Source organism: Lupinus angustifolius, chromosome LG15 (genome assembly GCF_001865875.1).
Source record: "Lupinus angustifolius cultivar Tanjil chromosome LG15, LupAngTanjil_v1.0, whole genome shotgun sequence".
Classification (NCBI taxonomy): Eukaryota; Viridiplantae; Streptophyta; class Magnoliopsida; order Fabales; family Fabaceae; genus Lupinus; species Lupinus angustifolius.
In genome coordinates, this window is record NC_032023.1 from 10,832,145 (window position 1) to 10,855,144 (window position 23,000).

Sequence of the window (23,000 nt, forward strand, 5' to 3'; positions counted from 1 at the left end):
TTGTCCTCCATTGTTGCTGTCTTGAGTCATTAGGATCCAATTGTTGTCCATTGTTACTATTATTGAAGAGTGCCTTTGAGTTTGTTTATTTTGACTTGTTGTTCTTCTTGATGCAGAAGCAAAGAGCAAGCTTTGTTTATTAGGGGCAGAGGTTCCATGAGTAGGATTTGTGTCTTGATTGTATTGAACTCATCATTGAGTCCCTTTAGGAACCAAATAACATACTCAATGTCCCTGTGGTTCTTGACAATCTTCATCATTTGACATTTGCATTTTTATCTCTCGCAGGCAGCTTGGTAGTGGCCTTAGTGACTCGAGTTCATCCCAAAGAGCCTTCACATTAGTAAAGTATTCAGAGATATTCATGTCCCCTTGCCTAATTGAGTGTAGTTCTTGTAGGACATTGGATATTCTAAAGTAGTTGCCTTTGGAAAATCTTTCCCTCAGGTCTTCCCAAAGTTCTTGAGTGTTGTCTATGTAGATGGTACTTTGTCCAATATGCTTTGTCATGGATCTTGTGAACCATGAGAGTGTCATCGTGTTGCATCGTTCCCATGTGTCATATTCATGATATGCTTCACTTCGAGGCTTAATAGACTCATTGATGAATTTGAATTTATTTTTGGATAGCAAGGCTCTCTTCACGGCCCTACACCAAGTGTGCTAGTTTCTTCCATCAAGTGGAGGTGTTACAAGAACTGCTCCAAGGCTTTCTCTTGGGTGCAGGTAGAACGGGTTTTGTATATCATTGTAATTGGAGACATATTGGGTTACCTGATTCACTTCAAGGCTTTCCATTCTTGATGCCTCTTATCTTGGAGAAGATGGCTTTATTGTGTGGAGTTCTTGATCACTTCTTGATGCAGTAGGAGTGTCGAGGATCTTTAAGCTCTTGATACCATATTACTTTTATGAAGGAAATAGAACTTTTTTATTTCATTGCTTTGAAAACCAGAACAACTAGCCTTTTATACTAAAGACCGTAAAAAATTGTTTGAACAATAAGCAAGCTCATAAACCCAAATTAGTTACAACTAATTACCTAACTAAATATGTTTTAATCAATAGATAGACAATCATTAAGCTATGTAAAATAATATAACCCAGAATAAAAATGAATAAGCTCATGTGAATTAATCTCACTAAACCATCGTGCCATCTTGGTGAAGTCAGATGGGCCAAGGTGCCCATCACGACTGTGTTGTCCACGCCTGGTGTAGTGACCCTATCTGTATGATCGTGCCACTGTGACTGAGACTGATGGGCCAAGTCTGATGTGTGCTCGTGCCATCTTGATCGAGACTGATGGGCCAAGTCTGATGTGTGCTCGTGTAACACTGGTCGAGGCTGATAGACCAAGCTTGGTGCATGCTCGTGCAACACTGACCGAGGCTGATGAACCAAGCTTGGTGCGTGCTCGTGAGACTAATGGACCAAATTTGGTGCATGACCGTGTGTCCCTGACTAAGGCACTCGAGTCAGATTTGATGCATGACCCAAAACATTGGCCAGAGTAATACCAACACAATGTACACCAAATTCCTTGCTTAACTTCATTACTATGGCTAAATTTTTAGCCATAATATCACTTGTTTGTCATAGTTTACCATTGCTACAAATGTGAATTTATTTTCAGATGTCGAGCTTCTAAAGACTTCCACTTAATTGTTATTAGGTTGCAGTCTACTTGAACCATAAAAAGCTTCACATATCACAATTTTCCAAAGCTTACCCTTCATCCATTTTTATTCCAAATATTCAATAAACCAATTCTCCACAACAATGAAAATAAATATATAAATGATAAAAAAATCATTAATATTATTTTGAATTTTGAGAATGATAATCAAATGAGAACAATTATTTCAGGAAAAAAAACAACACTTATAAAAAATAAAGGAAAGTAGAATATATGTGTTTAATATTGTATTACTTGCTTTCACATAGCCTCCATTTGGTAGAGTAGAATTGGAGAGTAGAGAAAAAGGAATGAGAGAGTTTGGGTAGAAATAATTATTTTCTCCCCTTTGGTTATAAAGAGAGAATTAAAATTGTATGGTCCCACCATATATTCTTTCTCTTCAACTTTGATGAGAAAATGAAGAGAGAATAGAAAATTTTGTATACAATGTCAAAATTGCCCTTAATGTTTTTCTCCACTTTTGGATTTAACTATTATTAACATACATAAGTTTAGGGATGACAACGGACACGGGCGGGCACGGGTAGTAGCTACCCGCTACCCGTTTCAAAATAGGATAACATTACCCATACCCACCCGTACCCGTACGGGTACCCGTGTGCGGGTATTTGCGGGTATTTCTAGGTGCCCGCGGGTATAACGGGTACCCGTGGGTTTCTTTTATTATAAATCAATTTTTAATTTTTTACTTCTATTATGTTTCAAATGAGATGAAACTTAATTATTTTTGTACTTTTTGATTGAATATTTGGCAAAAATGCTAAATTTATTGGTGTTTTCTATTTGTGTGACTTTATGTTCTCATTTCCTTAACAAAAATTATATATTTTCTTTGTAAAACATGTGTGTTTCTACACATGTAATAATATTTGTAGGGTGTTTCACCACCAAACTCAATGAAATATGTAAACAAAGTAAAAAGAAAAAATATACATAGTGTAATGAATGTTAGAATGATGTACTTTTTATTTTAATTAAATATAATATATTAATCATATAAATAATGGGTACCCGCGGGCACGGGTATCATAATACCCGTACCCGCCCGTATGCACTACGGGTATTTTGAAAAACTCATTTATAATACACGTGGGTACCCGTTTGTGACCCGTACCCGTGCGGGTTTTACCTGTGAGTACGGGTTTTTTTGCCATCCCTACATAAGTTTGTTTTAGACATAAATAATATTAATTGAAATTATAATAAAAATATTTAATAAAATTTATAATCTAAAATTAAAGTTTTATTTTTAATTAATAATCAAATAAAAAATCTCTTTTATAGGGGAATTATTGTCATTTGAGGCATACCATTATATTTCTCTTCTTACTTTCTATTCAACCAAACAAAAGAGTGGGAGAGGAAAACATCTCTTTCTCTTCATTTTATTTCATGCTTCTCTCATACCAAACAATATAAAAATCTATTGTTTTTCTCTTCTTTCTCTTTCTCCTCACTCTATTTCTCTCTCCTTATTTTCTTCTATGCAAGCAAATGAAGCCTTAATCTCCTTTAACTATTGTTCTTTCATTTAATAGAGTTTTGGCTTAAGTTTAAATAATGATATATTTAAATTTTACCATAAAAATTGCAGCTTGGTATGACAAGTGCACTAGAGAGGAGAGACATTATGTGGACAAGCATTTGATGCTGGACAAGTAGAAATGCTTGGAGTTTATGTTGAAGATAATCTTATTTGGAACAAAGATCTTCTCTATTAACGGAAAGATAAGTACTATAAAAAAATAAAGAAAAATATAATATGGTAAAACATTTTTATCTTTTTATACATAATGGAATAACATTTTTGCCATTAAAAATACAAATAAAATTAAATATTTGCTTTTCCATTAACAAAGAGAATCTTAATTCTATTATGTGGTGCATATGTATGCTTCATACCACTTTACATTTATGCTGAACCAATTCTAATACTCCTCGGACAAGATCATAACGTTTCCCTACCCAAAAGTTCTTGCAGGCACAAAGCAGGGTTGGAATTCTTGCAGTTATTGCAGTTGGTTATCTTTCAATAGGGTAAGGTCATACTTATGCAATTACATACCTCCTTTTCACTCGAAACTATAACATTATTTATACTTATTTAATAATCTGATTTTGTAAGTTCAAATGATACTTTATTCAAAGATTCATAGTTGAGAATAAAATATCTCATATTATAAGGTGATGGGTTATTTCCTCTAGCCACTAAAATCATGACATGTATCTTATTTAACCATTTTCTACAAAAATATTTCTAAAATTAAATAAAATAATACATATGTCATATTTTTACTAGTGGGAAGAGATAAATTATCTCTTCGTGCTTTGTTTCCTTCATTGTTTTCATATTTTTGTCCATTGTAATGCAATTAAATAAAAGCATATATTATCCCAAATACTATCATATATTTTGTCTTATATGTTTTTTAGTGTCCATATAAAAAAGTCATGTCAATTAAAATTCATTTATTATTATTTTGCTTTATTATAATTGACACATGAATCCTTTTCAATAAATTTTACTAGCTAAGTAGATACTTTCAGACAAGCTTCATGATTTGGACAAATTGTTTTTCTTTCTTGGAACTTTGGTATCCATAAATCACTTTTAATTCTTATAATTAAGAATTCAAAAGTTTCCAAATATTTTTATTTATTTATAAGACTCAAATTCAATGCCTTGTTAAAAGCAATCTAAGTACTTGCTATTAGGACCAACAAGAATTGACTAATTTGGAACACTATTGAATGTTACTTTTTTTATAATGTTGTCATATTAAATAAGTACTCCTATTTTATGATTTGATGTTATGTTCTTTTCACCTCTTTCAGAATGGATGTAAATGGGTGGGAAGGCGTGTTATTTATAGGGATCAATGCAGTTATTAAGTAAAAAAATTTATTCATGGTTAACATTTTGCCTATCCAAGAGTGAAAGGTTTCATGCAAGTTTAATTTAATTAAATTAAATATATTTTTTTGACTTACCAATTTGATTCATCAGAAAATGAAAACCCTAAAATAATCTCAAAATGTTTAAATGTATATTAAATTAGTCATTTTTAGGGTCAGATTAATTTTTATCATATGTTATAAAAAATATTAAAAATGATTAGTTTGACCAACATTTAAAATTTTTAGAAACCATTATAGAGTTTTCAATTTTTAGGAATCAAATTGGTAAGGTTGAAAAATAAGTAGATTAAAATGAGTATTTAGGGTGGAATGAATTTTGTTTTTCTTTCTTTCATTTTATCATCATTCTAAGAGTTTCTAATGAGTTTGGGTTAGGACAGCCAAAAGCTGCAAAATATTATGTCATTGTCACAGTTGTTGAGTCTCTAGTCATTGGGATATTATCACCAGTTATTATCTTAGTCACAAAAGATCATTTTGCTGTCATTTTCACTTATAGTGTTGAGATGCAAAAGGCAGTTTCTAAATTAGCATCACTCCTTGGCATAACCATGATTTTAAATGTGTCCAACCAGTTATATCTGGTAAGAGGATCTCAATTACAGTTATAAAATTTCTATGAGAAATGTTAGATTTTTTTCCTTCGGAACATTACTATTGGATGAAGTAGATATAGCACTTACTAATATAGTGGATCCATAAGATATTCACATAGTAATAAATATGGTGGCTAAGAGGGTATTAAAAAAAATTCTTAGATATGATTTTACTCTATGTAAATATTGGTTTTCCTATTTGATCATAATAAACTTTTTTTCCCATCATAGTCCACACAATCTTGTTTATTTTAATTTTACTCCTTGACATAAGCCAGAGTCTATTAAGTTCTTATGTAATAGGAAACAAATCCAGAACTCAAAGAAATCATCATGACTAAATCAAAGATACCATCTTACAAAGACCAATTGCAAAATAAAAAGTCAGTATCACCTAACTTATAGACTAAAATCAAAACAAAAGATGTCACATGAACTTTAGAATAAAAACCATTGTTTTTATTGGACCAAAGTTGCTAGCCTATTAAATTCCGATTTCAATGAGGAAATCATGTAACACGTGTATATTCTTGTAGGTGTTGCTGGAGGAGGTGGTTGGTAAGCTTTAGTAGCTTACATTAAAGTATTTTATTATGAATATAATATTTATTCATTGATAGAATAAAGATTTATAACAATTAATTTATTATTCATTATTCATTTGTATCAATTTTATTTAAGAGTCAATGATTATTAACAATAAATAGTAAATGATATATTGATAGTATAAAAAACTCTTACACTATTATGGTACATATCATCTTCTGTTTTATTATTCCATAATTGGACTCACTCTTGGATTTCTTCTTGGTTACAAATTGGGCTATAGAGTTGATGAAGTTAAAAGTAGCAATTTTGTTTTCTTTCTCCCTTATATACCATGAGGGACATTTGCCAAGTTATTTTGACTATGTTTGTAGTGTTCCAAACTTAGTATAAATTTTCAATCTTTATTGATGGACATCGTTGTTTCAGGGTATTTGGATTGAAATGATATGTGGGACAATGTTGCAGACAATGATATTGGTTTATATTATCTATAAAATCAACTGGAACAAAAAGAGGTAAGAATAAGTGGGTAATCATGAGTATGATGCATAATTAGTGTTTGTTTATGAGTTGAGGTTTGGAGAAAATGGAAAAAGAAAATGAAAGTTTGGGAATCTTAAATACACTTGCACAATGACTCTAAAATTTTCTTTATCCCTACATTTCCCTAAAAAACTTAGGGAAAAAAACAAAGAACTTGACAAGTATTGGTAATTAGTAAGAGATAGAAATAGAGATTCAAACCCTTTTGTTGGACCAGAATGTAACCAAGAAGTCTCTAACCACCAGGATGAAGTTCTATTGTTACCGAGGTATGATAAGAGTTGAGAGTCACAAGTGAGACATCACGTCTTGAACCAAAACCTTAAGGCGTTAGTTCCATGGGTCTTTGCAACTTATAAACTCGTTCACTCCTCTCCGCATATCTAATGTGAGACTTCACACTTGAATAAAATTAACAATCTCTCCCTAAAGTGTGAGAACCACACACTTTTCAGTCTGCTCCCTCTTAAGTAGTTAAGTTCACTATGTCTCAGTCGAACCATCGGCTCTGATACCAGATTGCGACCAGGGACCCTCTAACCACCCAAGAGTTCTATTGTTACTGGGTGTTAGAGATGTTTGAAATATGTTATTATATGAAGTCCCACATTGCCTAGCATTAGAATAGAGTAGAAAATAATGTTATATATTGGACTCAGATCCCTTGTTGTAATATGCACCAGATATAAACACCTAATAAAGAGACATCACGGGCAGGTGGGTCCATGGGTGTGCTAGAGTTTGTAATCCTTATTATCTAATAATATTTTGGTAGCCGCTCAACGCTCCCGAGGATGTAGGCACAATTGGCTGAACCCCGTTAACAAATTCTCATATTTCTTCTCTTCTATTTATTCTATGCCTTTATTTGATTGCTTGTGGCTAACGCTGCACAACGATCGCTTTCGCTGCACCAACAATTGGTATAAGAGTCAATTGGTAGATGGCTCTTAACCTCAGATGTCAGATAATGGCTAAAGAGGGTGAAGGCGTGATAGCTAGACAAGGTGCATCAAAGGTAATGGAAAAGATAGAGTAGATGAGTTAAAGAAGAAGGAAACATGGCAGAACTGTAGTGTGGGCGATGTATGTGTTGATCAAGAACCCCATAAGTTCATGTATTGGGTTAGGATCAAGGTGGAGATAGAGACTCATGTGTTGAGTTTGACCTAGAGACAAATGCTGACAATATCTCTCTAGATGATGAGAGGATGTTCTCATTTGAGATGAGAAGTGGAATATCTTAATGGCGTGTCTGAGACGTCATAATAAAGGATGTTAATTGTTAGTAGATCCACAAAAGCACAGAGGCGCTGACTGACTTTCATGTAGGGTGTAACATGTGCATTGACTTTGATGCAAGTTGTAACACGAGTATTGGTAGAGATGTAGGGGTGTGACATGAACATTGGCTTGGATGCAATGATGTGACACAAACATTAGTTAGCATTGATGCAAGGGGTGTGTTGTGGATATACTCCTTATGGTGGAGTATGATAGTTCTTTTGAACTAGGATTGTCGGAGTAGACAATAGTGGTAGTGGTTGAGGCTTTCTAAGGAAGCTCCAAGGTTCAGTTTGACTGAGTATTGAAGATGACGTTGTTGGTGAACTTTTGTGTAGAGGTTCCAATATATCGAAAGACTTCCTAGCAATAGGTGGCTAGGCGACATGTTCCATTTGATGGCGGTATGGGAAGCTGTACTACAAGTTTGGAGAGCTAGGCTCTTGGTAACATCGTCAAGGATACTCATAAGGTCTACGCTGTAGGGGAGCAGTTAAAGAGAATTAGACATTGAGCAAGGTGAAGTCATATATTCGCTAAGATGGAGATTCTTGTGTAGAATTTCCTAAGGAGCGAGATATTCGTTTATTTCAATCAAGGTGGAGATTGTTGGAAATATTTGAAATATGTTATTATATGAAGTCTCATATTGCCTAACATTAAGGTAGAGTAGAATATCAATGTTATATATTGGACTTAGGTTCCTTATTGTGATGTGCACCAGATATAAGCACATAATAGAAACACTCAATGGGCAGGTGGGCCCATGGGTGTCCTAGGGTTTGTAATTATTATTCTCTATTTTTATCTTGGTAGCCGCTCATCACTCCTGGAGCGTACACACAATTGGCCGAGCCCCGTTAACAAATTCTCTTGTTTCTTCTATTCTATTTATTCTATGCCTTTATTTGATTGCTTGTGGTCAATGCTGCGCAACGATCGCTTCCGCTGCACCAAAACCGGGTATGGGAAGAGTTGAGAGCCACAAGTGAGACACCAAGTCTTGAACCAAAACTTTAAGATATTAGTTCAACGTGTTCAACTTATAAATGAGACTTCATACTTGAATAAACTCATGTTTTTTAGATCAGAAGTTAAAATACTGAAAATAACAGCTATAAACAAAAGCAACATATGCATATGCTACTCACTCAAGTAGTAGAAGACTAGTGTTTTCTTTGGCATAGTAGAACTTTTCTTTCAAGTTGTGTGCATTCTTCTAGTTACTTTTGTCCTTGTCTTTTTTTTCTTTTACATGTTTATTTAACTGTTGGATTCAGTGAATAAAATACAATTATGCGATTTTGTGTGAACTTTAATTAATGTTACATCCTATACTAAATACTTTATATCTTTTGTAACTGAAAAATATGGAAAATAATATCATGTATCTCTAAACTTTGACTCTTCTATTAATGATCATTACGAATTTTAAAACATTCTTAACCAATGTCTCAATATATAGAGTAGTGGCATATCCTAACTTCTAAAATAGAACAAAAAAGGTTCAGATGAAAAACATCATAAGTTCTTCCAAAGGGATGAAAATGAAGAACTAGTAGTTTTGAGCTCTAATAAATGGAGAACTATGAAATATCAAAATGATGAACTAGTAGTTTTAACTTTTAAGTCCCTTTGCGTTATTACACGAAGGACCAAATATTAAACATGTTAATTTTTTTTTGTACTATCAAGGCTGTCATATCTTTTGATAAATAATTAATCTTTTTGGGTGAATGATTGTATCTCCTAACAATTATCGCTCATAAAAATTAAATATTTAACCTTTTGAACGTTTTGAGAATTTTAATGAATCTTATGCTATTAAATCAATATGTTGTTGATCACATGTCCATTTTTTAATAATGAAATATAAAAGATTCTGTTGCAGAACGCCACAAATTCTTCCTTAAAAAAAGAAAGTGACAAACTTGCATTTTCTTTGTTCTGACAAATGGAAAACGCGTAAAACGATGTATTAACTTTGTTACAACATAAAAGGTCTAGTTGAAAAAACCACAAGTTCTTCCCACGGCGACAAAATTGATAAAATTGCAGTTTTAAGTTCTAACGGTCAAGAACATGTGAAAAACAAGCTTTTTTATAGTTCAAAGTTTGCCATGGATGTATGAGAGAGAAAATTGTGTGATTACTGAGATTTGACCTTTTGGGAACATGTGAAACAAAATTCAAATATCCCCAATTGATCCATTTAGGTATTAGTTAGGAGGAAAGCCCTATCCCTACTTGCTTATTCGGTTTAGTTCCATTATAATTGAATCTAAAGTGATTGAGTTTTATTAGATCTAGGATCAAGTTTTGAGTTCAAAATTAAAATTAGACTCGGTCAATATTTATGGTTGGATAAAAGACAAATATGAACTGACCCAAGACCACTCATTCATTATGTTTGTATGTGTGTCTATTTAAATGTGTATAGCGTAATATAATCTATTTTTGTGTACTACCAAAAGTATATCCTCACCTTTTTGGGTGATGAACTAATCTTTTTCGGAGTTCATGATTGTCCCTCTTAACAAGTGTACCTCCCAGGAATCTAACCCCCGACCTTGTGGATCCAGTAGGCCTTACACACTAGACCAATGTTTTGTTGGTTTATAGCATTTATTTGGCCTAAAGTATCATTAGTTATCTAACTTTTCATCAAATAAACATGATTCACAAATATATATCATTTCATATGTCAAATTACATATGCATAATAAGTAATATTGATAATATTTTATCTAAAAGATATATGCATTACATTTAATCAAATCTAGGTTCAGGTTGAAGGGCTGATCCAAATGACATATGGGGTTGGGTTAGCTTCAGGTCTAGGACTAGGTTCGGGTCTAGGGCTAGGTTCACGTTTTGAAAAAATAACTCATCCAACATTTAGGATTAGACCGGTTAGAGACAATCCTTACTTGGCCAATACGGCCTATATTCACTCCTAATATTAGTTCATCTTCTCTCAGAAATCGATCATTTAACTTAATATGATACATGAGGATCAATATGGTCTTATACTATTAGACTAATGTCTCATTGATAGACCATTTTAAATGAAAAAAAAAATAGTTTTGTTGAAAAAACCACAAATCTTCTCAAGTGGACGAAAATGACAAACTTGCATTTTCAATTCTTTTTTTACTGTGGTAACAAATGGAGAACTTGTGAAACCAAACTCTAATTGATTGAGATGACCAAGGATGAGGAAGTGAGGAATATCTTCTAATTAAATACGGTGGCAAGTGAAATAATATATAATTGTAGGACATCAAATATGTTCAACTACACAACTTCTTAAATCTAATACCAATGTATATTGTGATTAATTAAAAAGATCACGCGACTAAAGTATAAGATGAACATGATTGTCCACCAAAAGGTTGTAGATCACTTATCCCCAAATAATGACAACAAAGTCTTAAACCTCTTTGACCGGATACCATGGATATATAAAAAATGATGAGGTAAGTGTGTGGGGGAACTTCAAAGACCATCCACATAAATAGGCTTAATCTTCTCTAGTATTGGAAGAGATTAATGCAATAGAAAATTAAAATGCAATACTTATATCATTTTATTTATGGTGAAACAATATTTTCATCCTTAAAACTATAAGTAAAAACAGAACTTCTCCCTTCCAGATAAGATTTTGGTTCAAAATTTAACAACATTTCACAACTAAACCCCAATTATAAACACTCCCTATTATCTAACACTTGATTTATCCCCTTTATTTTAATATAAATCCCCTTTAATTTCTACTTGCGTGTTACTTTTTAGCATTGAACATTTAATTTTTATATATTTAATTTTATTTTTTGCACATGATATTTTAATTTTTTGATAAAAATATAAAAATGAATTGTAATATTATTAAAAACTGCATCGGTATTTTGATATATTTAATGGAGGTAACTTCCTCTAACCTCCACTTATATTTTGTATTGTATGAAAAAATATTGTAATAATTATTAATTATAAGGGCAACACTTTAAACTTGAATTTTTTTCAATATGTTAAAAACTTAAAATTATTCTCTCTCTGTATCTTGTACATATGATTCTGTAAAAGGAATCAATGTAAGAGAAGAAAAACGTTATATTTAGGGCACAATACACAACCAAAAGTACGTGACTATGAAATTACCAAATTCGTACGTCTCTCCTTTTCATATGCTGGCTCAAAAATAGCTTTGCTATGTCGTTTTTTCCTCTATTGAGTAGACACTAGTTCCAAAGAAGGAAGATAGGGGGGAGAATATCGGACAAGTAACTGACCTTCTAGTTCATTTTTTATCTATTGAGGTTAAATATAATTTTATTAAAAATCGATCATCTCTAGTACTGGAGGGTACAGTACCATCAGTAGAGATAATGACATGTGGATTTATAAACATTGTAATAATGATAGTATTGGATGGTCCAATCCCATCGCCGAAGGAGATGATGACATATATGAGTTTATAAAAAAATTAATGATACATATTTTAAATAAAAAAATTATAAATTGTCAAATCAGAGTAACTCTCAATTTAAATATCAAATGACAAGTTGCACCAATTAAATCATTCAAAAATAACATCAATTTGATTCTTTAAGGATTAAGTTATATTATATCAACTAAACAATATCTAAATTGTCATATCAAGTTTACATATCCTTGAAATTGCAATTCACTACAATTCTATTCAAAATATCCTTAATAAGGTTTAAATCATTCTCATAGTCTCATAGTATTAGATTATACTCTCAAACACTTTTGAGTGATAACTATAAAGTACCACAATAATCATACCATGTTTATACACCTATGATAGTCCAATTGACTACAATTTTATTTTAAAAGTATATAATAAGGTTTAAACCCTTTTCTCATGTTGGATTACACTTTTAAACATTTTTGAGTCATATGATGCAAGTATAAAGTATCATATTTGTCATACCATATTAATACATCCATTGAGAATATATTGTGACAACAACTCTATGGTTCTTTACTCAAACAATAATAGGAGCTCTACAAAGTCAAAATTTATTGACATCAAGTTTTAAGTTTTAAAGAAAGTGTTCAAAATAAACAAATTTCCGTAGAACATATCGAGACAAATTTTATGATAACTGATCCACTGACTAAGAGTTTGGTACCTAAAGTCTTTCATGAGCACATTACTCATATGTGTGTTGATCTTTAGGATATTTTAGTTCAGTGGGAGTTTATATGTTTTAAGATTTACTTTGGACATCATATATAATTTTATGCCCAATAAAATTGATGCCTTATTGTTCTATTTTGATCTTGTGTATTTTTGTTTATAATTGTTGTGTTACAATTAAAGATTTCAGATTCACTAATAAAGAATGATCAGTTGATAATAGACATGTTTGAGATCATATTGCATGAAATTTCCATGCTACTCATCCATATTTGATCTATGTCATTAAGTATATTAATATGGTGATCATCGTGGTCAGTCACGCTTGAACACGATGAAGGTCACGGTGGTTCCATAGCTGATATATAAGATGGACCAGATTATATTAGGGAGAAGTTTAAATATAATTAACATACAGATGCACGCCTAAAGAATGTGATATAATTGTTTCAGAAAAATATGAGAGATTGTTAGAAATTCATAATTTCTCATTAAGGTGAACATCATATATTTAATACAATTATATCGACTATTTATTTTGGGTTACAAAATAAATGATCTAATCTATGACAATTCATCGGACTTCTAAAACTGATAACATATATGAACTTAATGAGTGAACACCCAAACAACTGGCCTATAGGAGATATTTGAACCCTGTAAGTTAACACATAAAGAACGGTTATAGTCCTCATGACACCAAATCACGAACAATTTTCACGTTTATTCATCAGAGAGAAAATGAAGGTCCCAAAATGGATTTAGGATTTGATTGACCAAAACCATCATATCAAACCTCTCTTCAAATGCATACAACAAGTATAAATATGAGAAACATGGAATCATATATGATTTTGCATCCTTATTTTATATCATGTGTGATAATCATCATATTAAAGATCATATGATTGATATTTAATTAATCATAAGGAAATTCTATCAATTTTTACACGGTATAAATAAGTTATTTTTGTGATACATAAAATTATATATTTCATGACTTAAAATTGTAACGTTATTCAGAATATTATTTTTAAAAGGCATGTTAATCAGATTTACAAACCGAAAGAGATGCATGCATATGCAATATTAAAAGTTTTTCGATAGTATAAATATGTCATGGTTCGAGGAAAAAATGTATGTAACAACAATATAAGAGTTTTATACATTGTGCCAACACTCATTTTTGTCCGGCCTAGAAAAACCCAAAACTATTTTAAATAAAAAATAATAGAATTCCAAAAATAGTTTTCTAAAAGTAATAAAACTACACCAATTGTTAAGGTTCCTAAATCTAAGCGATTAGGTTATCTAGAATAACAAAACCAAAATAAAAAAAAGTCAAACCAATTATAATAAGATTCCTAAATCTAAATGATTAGGTTAAGCAAAATTAAAATTAAAATAACTGAATACTCAAAAAATGATTTTTCAAAGTTATTCTAAAAAATATAATAATAATTAATAAATGTTGAATGGATTAAAGATTTGTTTTCATCAATGTTTGATTATCAAATAAGTTAAAGATTTGAAATCATGTAAACTTGATCAAATCATATCAATTTGTTTAGGTTGCACGAATAACCCAAACAAATATTTAAATATTTAATTTGTTTAGGTTAAATCTTTAAAGATTCGACAAAAAATAAAATAAATCAAATATTGAATTATGAAAATACAAATTGTATTGAATTGATTGGGTTGGAATTTTATAATTACGATGTGAATAAGGTAAGGATTTCCTTTTTATATAAACTAGTAGGATACCCGAGCATTTGCACGGGTGAAGTATTTTATTGTTGGCATGAGTTTAAAGAATTGAATTTGAAGATTGTATAGTAGGATACCCATGTATTTTCAATGATTGACCTTGTGATTTGTTTATTTTCATTGCATAAGAAACAATCATACGAAATTGTCTCTGTATCATCTTGAAAGGCCATGGAGATTGTAATGGAGACATTGACATTCGAGGAATATATATGACATTTCCAATGTTTTTCCCAGACATAATTTTTGCTTCGACAACATGATTTGCCAATCTAGTAATAATCAATCTTGTACCATTACATAATCCTTCAGCTTGGTCTAAATTTCTCAACAACATTATTGGAGTGCCAACTTTTAACTTGATTTTATCATTCGGGAGCCCAGAAGTTGTGAGTGAGTTTAGAAACACAGGAGTTAATATGGTGAATACTTCACTCTCATTAGCATCTGTCATATTAATAGAATCTGAGCTGAGATATTCCTTTTCTTCCCCTACAATGTTACATAAGTTCATGTATTAGTATCATTTACAAAGATAGTTGCATCAAGAAAATATGTGTTTGAATAAACTAAATTTTTTGTACCTAGAATAAGGGTTAGAACAAAGTCGTTGATTTGATCCACAATTTCAATTATTGATGTCAGTCTTGCCCTTGATTGCAAAAACTCTTCATTTTTGTAGTGTTCTAGTAGATTTGGGTAGGTGGTTTGAACTATGGCATCAATTGGGTTATCAAAATTTAGGAGCAAAAGTTCTTCTGGAATATCTATTTCAGCACAACCATCATTAGGCTCAGATAATTTCCAATCCCCCATATTTAATATCCAATATGAGAATTTTGCGATTTCCCTTACATTTGAATTATTTTGTAAACACATGTTTTTCGTGAGAGTTAATATTTTACAATGGTGCCAAAGATATGATGCATTAATTGTGGCATGTATAATATCTGAACAACCTCCTTTTGGAATCACTGGTAAGATTTGTCGGAAATCCCCTCCAAAAATTACAACCTTACCTCCAAAAACAACCTTACCCTTGGTGAATGTTACAAACATAATTGTCAAGAGTTTGTACATGTATCTTCAATTTTGAGTGTGTTTCTACATTTTATAGTTAAAAATGTAGAAAAATCTTTTAAGCCCAATTATCTTGGGTTTTTGGATTTTTGATATCCAGGTTCGGGAGTCGGTTACAAGGTTGGGAAGGTATTAGCATCCTACCCACCCGCCTTAGGCGGTACCTTCACTAAAATATATGACTTTATTATTATTAAATTATCTAGTTAATTAATTAATTATTAAAAGGAACAAATTTATTTATTTTTATTATTGTGCCTGACAAGATTGACCTTGGTCATACAGATTTCTATTAAGGGAATCAAAGCTTACATAGTTCTTTAGGTAGAAAAAGTTTTGTTGGTTGTGTGTATTTTAATTAAGGAAAATATATATTTTAGTAAAAAATGTTTATTTTGTATGTTAATTTATTGGTGGAAAAAAGTTTTTATTTGGTTAATTTTTGTTATTTATTTAATTAAGAAAAATATAATTTAATCGATTTTGAGATTTAATCATTTGAAAAGAAGCTGCGTAGCGTGACCTTTTGAAGATGATTTGAGAAGAAAGAGACCTTTGGGACGACCTTTTCTCCATCTTTGATTATTTCTCAAAATTATTTTATATTTTGAAAAGTATTTATTGTCATGTTTTATTTATATAAAAAAAATGTTCAAATTTATTGAAAATAAATTTTGAAACTAACATTTTTTAGTAATGGGATTATGAAATTAGAAAAAAAATTAAAAAAATAATGCGTTGCAAGAAAAAAAGTTGTTACTTTATTGCTATTTTTGTTGATTTTTAGTTATTGATATTTATCCAAAAAATATTATTTATTTGTTCAAAAAAATATGTTTTTATTTCTGGATTAGTCTCTGTTAGATATTAAAAAAATCACAATTTTTACTTACTATATGGTGTTGGTTCTATAATATATAGGTAGACACATAATGCAAAAAGAAAACCTGGGAGAGTTATGATCATGTGTAGGTGGGACAATGTAAGCTTGCTGACATGTTACGTACACATTAGCTGGATGATGGTGCAACAAGGAGGAGGCCACATGGTTGTCTCTAGTTGGATGGAGTGGAAGGATGCACAAGTTCCAGTGTGCACTCGCCTGCACAAGATTTTGTGCCTCAAATGGGGTAGTGATCTGGTGTATACGTTTTCATTGAAACCAGATGTGTTTTCGTCCCCTGATTGGTCAAGCTTATGGTCAACACATGATGAGGATTAGTCCACTGATTGGACGTCTGAGATAGTATCTAGGGAAGGTTGCACAGAGTGGCCAGTAACCTTGCACACATTGGATCACTCCCTGACCAATTCTCTCTCCTTTCTCACTGTTGTATTTTTTGGCAGAATGATGGTGCTTTTTTTGTGTGGAATCCCCTCTCTGGATGATGACTTCACACTATTTATAGTGTTAACATCATATATTTTTTAAATCATTAGTAAATAAAATTTACCTAAACTTGGCTAGGATTAAAGTCTAAAATGTGAGAGGATTTCTCATCTATTAATGCACAAAATCATCTTTTATTTACTTAAGCTTGTTGTTTAAGGAAATAGATGATGAGTATGAATTTTATTTTTTTGTCATGAATCTCAACACATGTAAAAATGGTAAGTTATAGTTTCAAATCCTCAACTTTACTAAATAAATTCGAATTTGCATTTATTTTTAAAAATAAAGAATTCGAAATCAATATTTTTGGGTCCGAATACATTGAAAATTATATTTCATGATTAATACTTTTTTTATAAAGAGTCTAAAAATCACTGTAATACTCCTAGTGAGTAAAAATAGTTATTTGGCTCAAAATAAAATTATTCGAAATCCTTTTTTCTTAGACAATATATTTCATCGATTCTAAATCATCTTAGTATTATTGCATTACTCTATGATAGATGAAAACAATATTTTTAAATCTTATTTTTAGAAAATCATCTTCGAAATTCTATTATTTTTTATTCGAAAATTTTTGGGCTTTTTCTGGGCCGGACAAAAATAGGTGTTCCTAGCTGCCCCTCTTTACTTGTTACTTACTTGATAGCAAGCAAACCAAGGTTTGGGAGATGTCATGGTAAGTAACCAATAAAGAAATGAACGATATTTGTGTTAAGGCTCAGAAAAGGCCACTGGGAAGTAGAGGTGGCAATGTGGGCCGGCCCGGCCCGTCCCAACCCACCAAAATAAGGGCTGGCCCGGCCCGGCTCGTATTGTTAAAAGGGCTCAAAATGCCAGCCCGACCCATATTTTGCACGGCTGGCAGGCTGTCGGGCTGGGCCATATTGCCACCCCTATTGGGAAGATACCGAATTTTGATGAAGCATGTTGATGCTTTAGTGGTGGACCAGAGATTTGTTGAGGCAGTTCCCACGTTTGTCGTGATGGACCATGTATTTTTTAGGCAGTTCCCGCATTTTCTGTGTTGGACCAAAGATTTGTTGAGACAGTTCCCGCGTTTGCCGTGATGGACCAGGGATTTGTTGATGCACTTCCTGCGTTTGCCAAAATGATTCAGGGATTTGCTGAGGCACCCATGCTGCCAAAATGATTTAGGGATTTGCTGAGGCACCCATGCTGCCAAAATGATTTAGGGATTTGCTGAGGCACCCATGCTGCCAAAATGATTTAGGGATTTGCTGAGGCACCCATGCTGCCAAAATGATTTAGGGATTTGCTGAGGCACCCATGCTGCCAAAATGATTTAGGGATTTGCTGAGGCACCCATGCTGCCAAAATGATTCAGGGATTTAATGAGGCACCCATGCTACAAAAATGATTCAGAGATTTGTTGAGGCAATTCTCGCGTTTGCCGTGATGGGCCAGAGATTTGTTGAGGCAGTTCCCGCGTTAGCTATGATGAACCAGAGATTTGTTGAGGCAATTCCCGCGTTTGCCATGATGAACGAGGGATTTGTTGAGGCATCTGTGCTGCCATAACGATTCAGGGATTTGCTGAGGCACTCGTGCTGCCAAAATGATTCAGGGATTTGTTGAGGCACCCGTACTGCCAAAATGATTCATGGATTTGCTGAGGCACCCATGCTGCCAAAATGATTCAGGGATTTGCTGAGGCACTCGTGCTGCCATAACGAATCAAGGATTTGCTGAGGCACCCATGCTGCCAAAATGATTCAGGGATTTGCTGAGTCACCCGTGCTGCCAAAATGATTTGGGGATTTGTTGAGGCACCCATGCTGCCATAATGATTCAGGGATTTGCTGAGGCACCCGTGCTGCCATATGGAATCAGGGATTTTCTAAGGCACTTGTGCTACCATAAAGAATCAGGGATTTGCTGAGGCACTCGTGCTGCCATAAAGGTGAAGTAGAATCCATAAAGGTAAAAATGTCATATGTGATGAAAGAATCCATAAAAAGGTGAAAAAGAAAATAAATAAATAAATTTCAATCATTCTCTTTTAGAAAATCTCAACAAAAAAAAAAGAAAAAAAAGGAAAAAAGAAGAAATACAAAGTATACTAAAAGAGAAGGGACTGGAAAAAAAAAGTGTTGTAAGGAGAAATGTTGATTGAAAAAAAAGTCATATGATAAAGTAAGGCCCATCAAGATAATCTCAATGCTTCAGATGTCGAAAAGGTTTAAGTATTTTGGGAAACATTTGTAAGCATTTTGAATTATCCTTTCTTTGACTATCCCACCTTAAATCATCCACATTGGCCCCGTTACAACCATTTAAAGACCTCTTGATTTTTGTATGCGTTCAAATATAGTTAGTGGCGTTTTGGTCTATAATCAATAATTTACTTTCATGAAATTTTTTGAGCGAAACACTATGACACTTAAACACATGAGAGTGATGAGAGAAGAGTGACCCTAATTCATGCAATTGTTAAGACTTAAGGACTTAGCTTGAGTTAAATTTGTTTATGATTGTCTTGTCTTGATGTCTGTATTGCTTCAAAATAAACATGAGATTGCTTGTTGTTTTGGGTCATAGTTTCTATATCATCATTCATGATGGTGAAAGTTAGGCATAATACTTGCTTGAGGACAAGCAAGAGATAAGCTTGAGGGGATTTGATAAGTGTGAAATTATACTACATTTGCATTGCATTTAACTTGCATTTTAGGACATAATTAGGACTTTAGGATTATTTTTAGCTTTTATCTCTCTTTGTTCGAGTTGAGCGGGTGTTTTTAGCTATGTTGTGTAGTTTAGATGGATTAAAGCAAAAAATAGTAGAGATTGGGTGCAAGAAGATTGAATTTAGTGTTGTGGCTATGCAAAGAACAATTGAAGGACCAAAAGAAGTCAAAGATGTTATATTACATTCCTATTTTTTAGATTTGTTTTGTTGGGCTTAGCCCAATATTTTTTAATTAGGATAAGTAAGGGTTTTCCCTCAAGGATTTGACACATGCTTTACATTACAATTCTCTAATTTAGAATTTGGGATTCTCTTCTACATCATGAGTGAGTAATTCCCTTTGTTTCTAGGATTGGGGCTATGCCCTTTTACATTCAATAAATACTTGTTCTTACTTCTATTTCATTGAGTGTTGTGATTTGAATCATTAAACTGAGTTTTATTCGTGTGAGTTGTCTGACCAACAAATTACACCTCTTAGGTACATTGGGGAAGGACTAAGAGGTGAACCCAACTATCCGACCATTCAGCTATTCAAACTAGAATCCTACTTCACCAGAGTAGTATTAGGATTCTCGGGGGGTTCTGGAATTCACATTGGGATGCTACTAAGCGATTGGATATAAAGATCCAAGTAAAGGAATTGATTGATAATCGTACCACGAGGTAGGTGTGACTTTAATTGAGTAAACGTGTCGGAGCTCGAGAGAGGATGACACATATCAAAGAGCAATTCAACCTCACATCTTAAAGTTCATGAAAAGGAGCAAAACAAAGATTTGTGAGTGTAAGGAAGGTAACCCTTATCCTGGGAACTCTTCCTAAATTAGATTTCAATCCCTTTTAATTATTTTCATAATTATTCTTGGCAATTGTTCTAAATTCAATTTTATTTCTTATTTGAGTTAAGTATAAATTAATTGTTATAATTAAAGGATTTTTCCAGTCCTCGTGGGATCGATATTTTATTACTTGACGACATAATCGTGCGCTTTCAATTTGCCCTATTAAGTTTTTGGCGCCGCTGCCAGGGACTCTGTCAAAATTTCTTTAATTCTCAATTAATTCATTACTTTACTCTAGTGCATTACGTGCTTTCCTTTTTATTGGTACCTCTGCAGGTTGCACATTTGGTTTATGCAAAGTTCAAATTACTATTCAGAGCTAGAAAGAACTTTTCGTAGAAGAAGAAGGCAACAAAGAGAAAAAGCCAGAGAAAGACGTGCGTGTGTACAAACCATGGTCGAACGAGATGAAAAACCACTTCGCGACTATGCAGCCCCTAATGCTCGTAGTTCACGTCTTGGAATAATTCGGCCAGCTATTGAGGCAAAGAACTTTTCTTTGCCATCTGCTCTGATCCAAATGGTGATGCAAAACCAATTTGGAGGTGGAGCTCATGAAGATCCTAATGCTCATATTGATCAGTTCTTGGAATTCTGTGGGACGGTGAAGGTTCATTGGGCTTCTGAAGATGCTATTTGTCTACACATGTTTCCATATTCCCTTAGAGACTGAGCTAAGACATGGCTAAGGAATCAAAATGCTGAAATTCAAGCAACATGGCGAACTTTGGAGGAGGCTTTTCTCAACAAATACTTTCCTCGTTCCAAAATTGTGCACTATAGGCACCTCATCCAGAACTTCAGTCAAAAGGATGGGGAGTCAATTTCTGAAGCTTGGGAAAGATTAAATGAGTTGACTAAATCTTGCCCTCATCATGGTATTCCACCTTGGGTGTTGGTTTAGAACTTCTATAGTGGGCTAGACTTTCCATCACAACAACTAATGGACTCTTCAACAGGTGGTGCCTTTATGTGCAAAGGAATTGATGTTGCTTCAAATATCATATAGAATGTGGTTTCTAATCATCACCGATGGGCGAATGAGAGGAGACACCATCCAAGAAGAGACTCTGGTGCATAATATTCAGGCAATCATATGGAGAAGGTAATTTCCACGCTGGAGAACCTTTCTCAAAGGGTTGGAAAGCTAGAAAAGTATCATGTTAATGCTATTGGGTCTACTGCAACATGTGAGGGGTGTGGAGCAAAAGGACATTAGTGGTATGAATGCAAACACTTCACTGAACCTGAATATGGAGCATTGACTAATGAACAACCTGAATCATGCAACTACTATGACTACAAGGAGAAGAGCGGACAACAATTCATCCCACCATATAGGCGGAACAATCCCATCCTTTCTTGGAGGAGCAACAACACTATGAATTATCAATACCAGGATGGACCAGGTAACAGGAAACCTCCAACAAGGTTTCCACAAGCACAATCTTCTCCTATTGATCCTACTCTTAAAACATTAATGGAAGGTCAGAAAAAATTGCTTGCTAACCAAAATAAATTTCATAAAGATCAAGTCATGATTAATAAAAGTTTTTCAAACATGATTAATGACTTGAATTCTAAAATAGAAAACATGACCATCCATGGTAAAATGCTGGAAACACAAATTACCCAACAAGCTAGTAATCCTAATAGACGAATATGGATGTTTCTAGGATAGCCAGAAAAAATCCACATAATGAACATTGTAAAGCTGTCAAATTAAGGAGTGGAAATGAACTAAGTGATATTCCTCAAATTAGGAAAAATGCACAAGTGGAAGAGGAACATACTGAGACACAACCCCCTGAAGGGGAGGAAAATTTTGGAAAGATGTCAAAGTATGTAGCTCCACCACCATATGTACCACCAGTTCCTTTTCCCCAAAGATTAGCAAAGGCAAATTAGAAAAAAAATTGGGAAATTTTTGGATGTTCTTAAGAAATTATATATCAGCTTACCCTTTATTGAGGCACTACAGGAGATGCATGCTTACACAAAATTTCTTAAGGATATTTTATGTAAAAAAAAGAAGACTAGAGGATTATGAAACAATCGCTTTAATTGAAGAGTGCAGTGCTTTAATTCAAAATAAATTACCTCATAAATTAAAAGATCCTTGTAGTTTTTCTATCCCTTGTTTAATTGGAAATACTAATTTTGATCACACCTTATGTGACTTAGGGGCAAGTGTGAGTCTCATGCCCTTATCTATGTGCAAAAAGTTGGAAGTGGGTGAAGTAAAACCCACTACTATATCACTTCAATTAGCAGATAGGTCAGTTAAATTCCCTATAGGCATCTTGGAGGATGTTCCTATCAAAGTTGGGAAAATTTTCATTCCAGCAGATTTTGTAATACAAGATATGGAAGAGGATTCACAAATCCCAATCATATTAGGTAGACCATTTTTGGCTACTTATGGTGCTATAATTGATG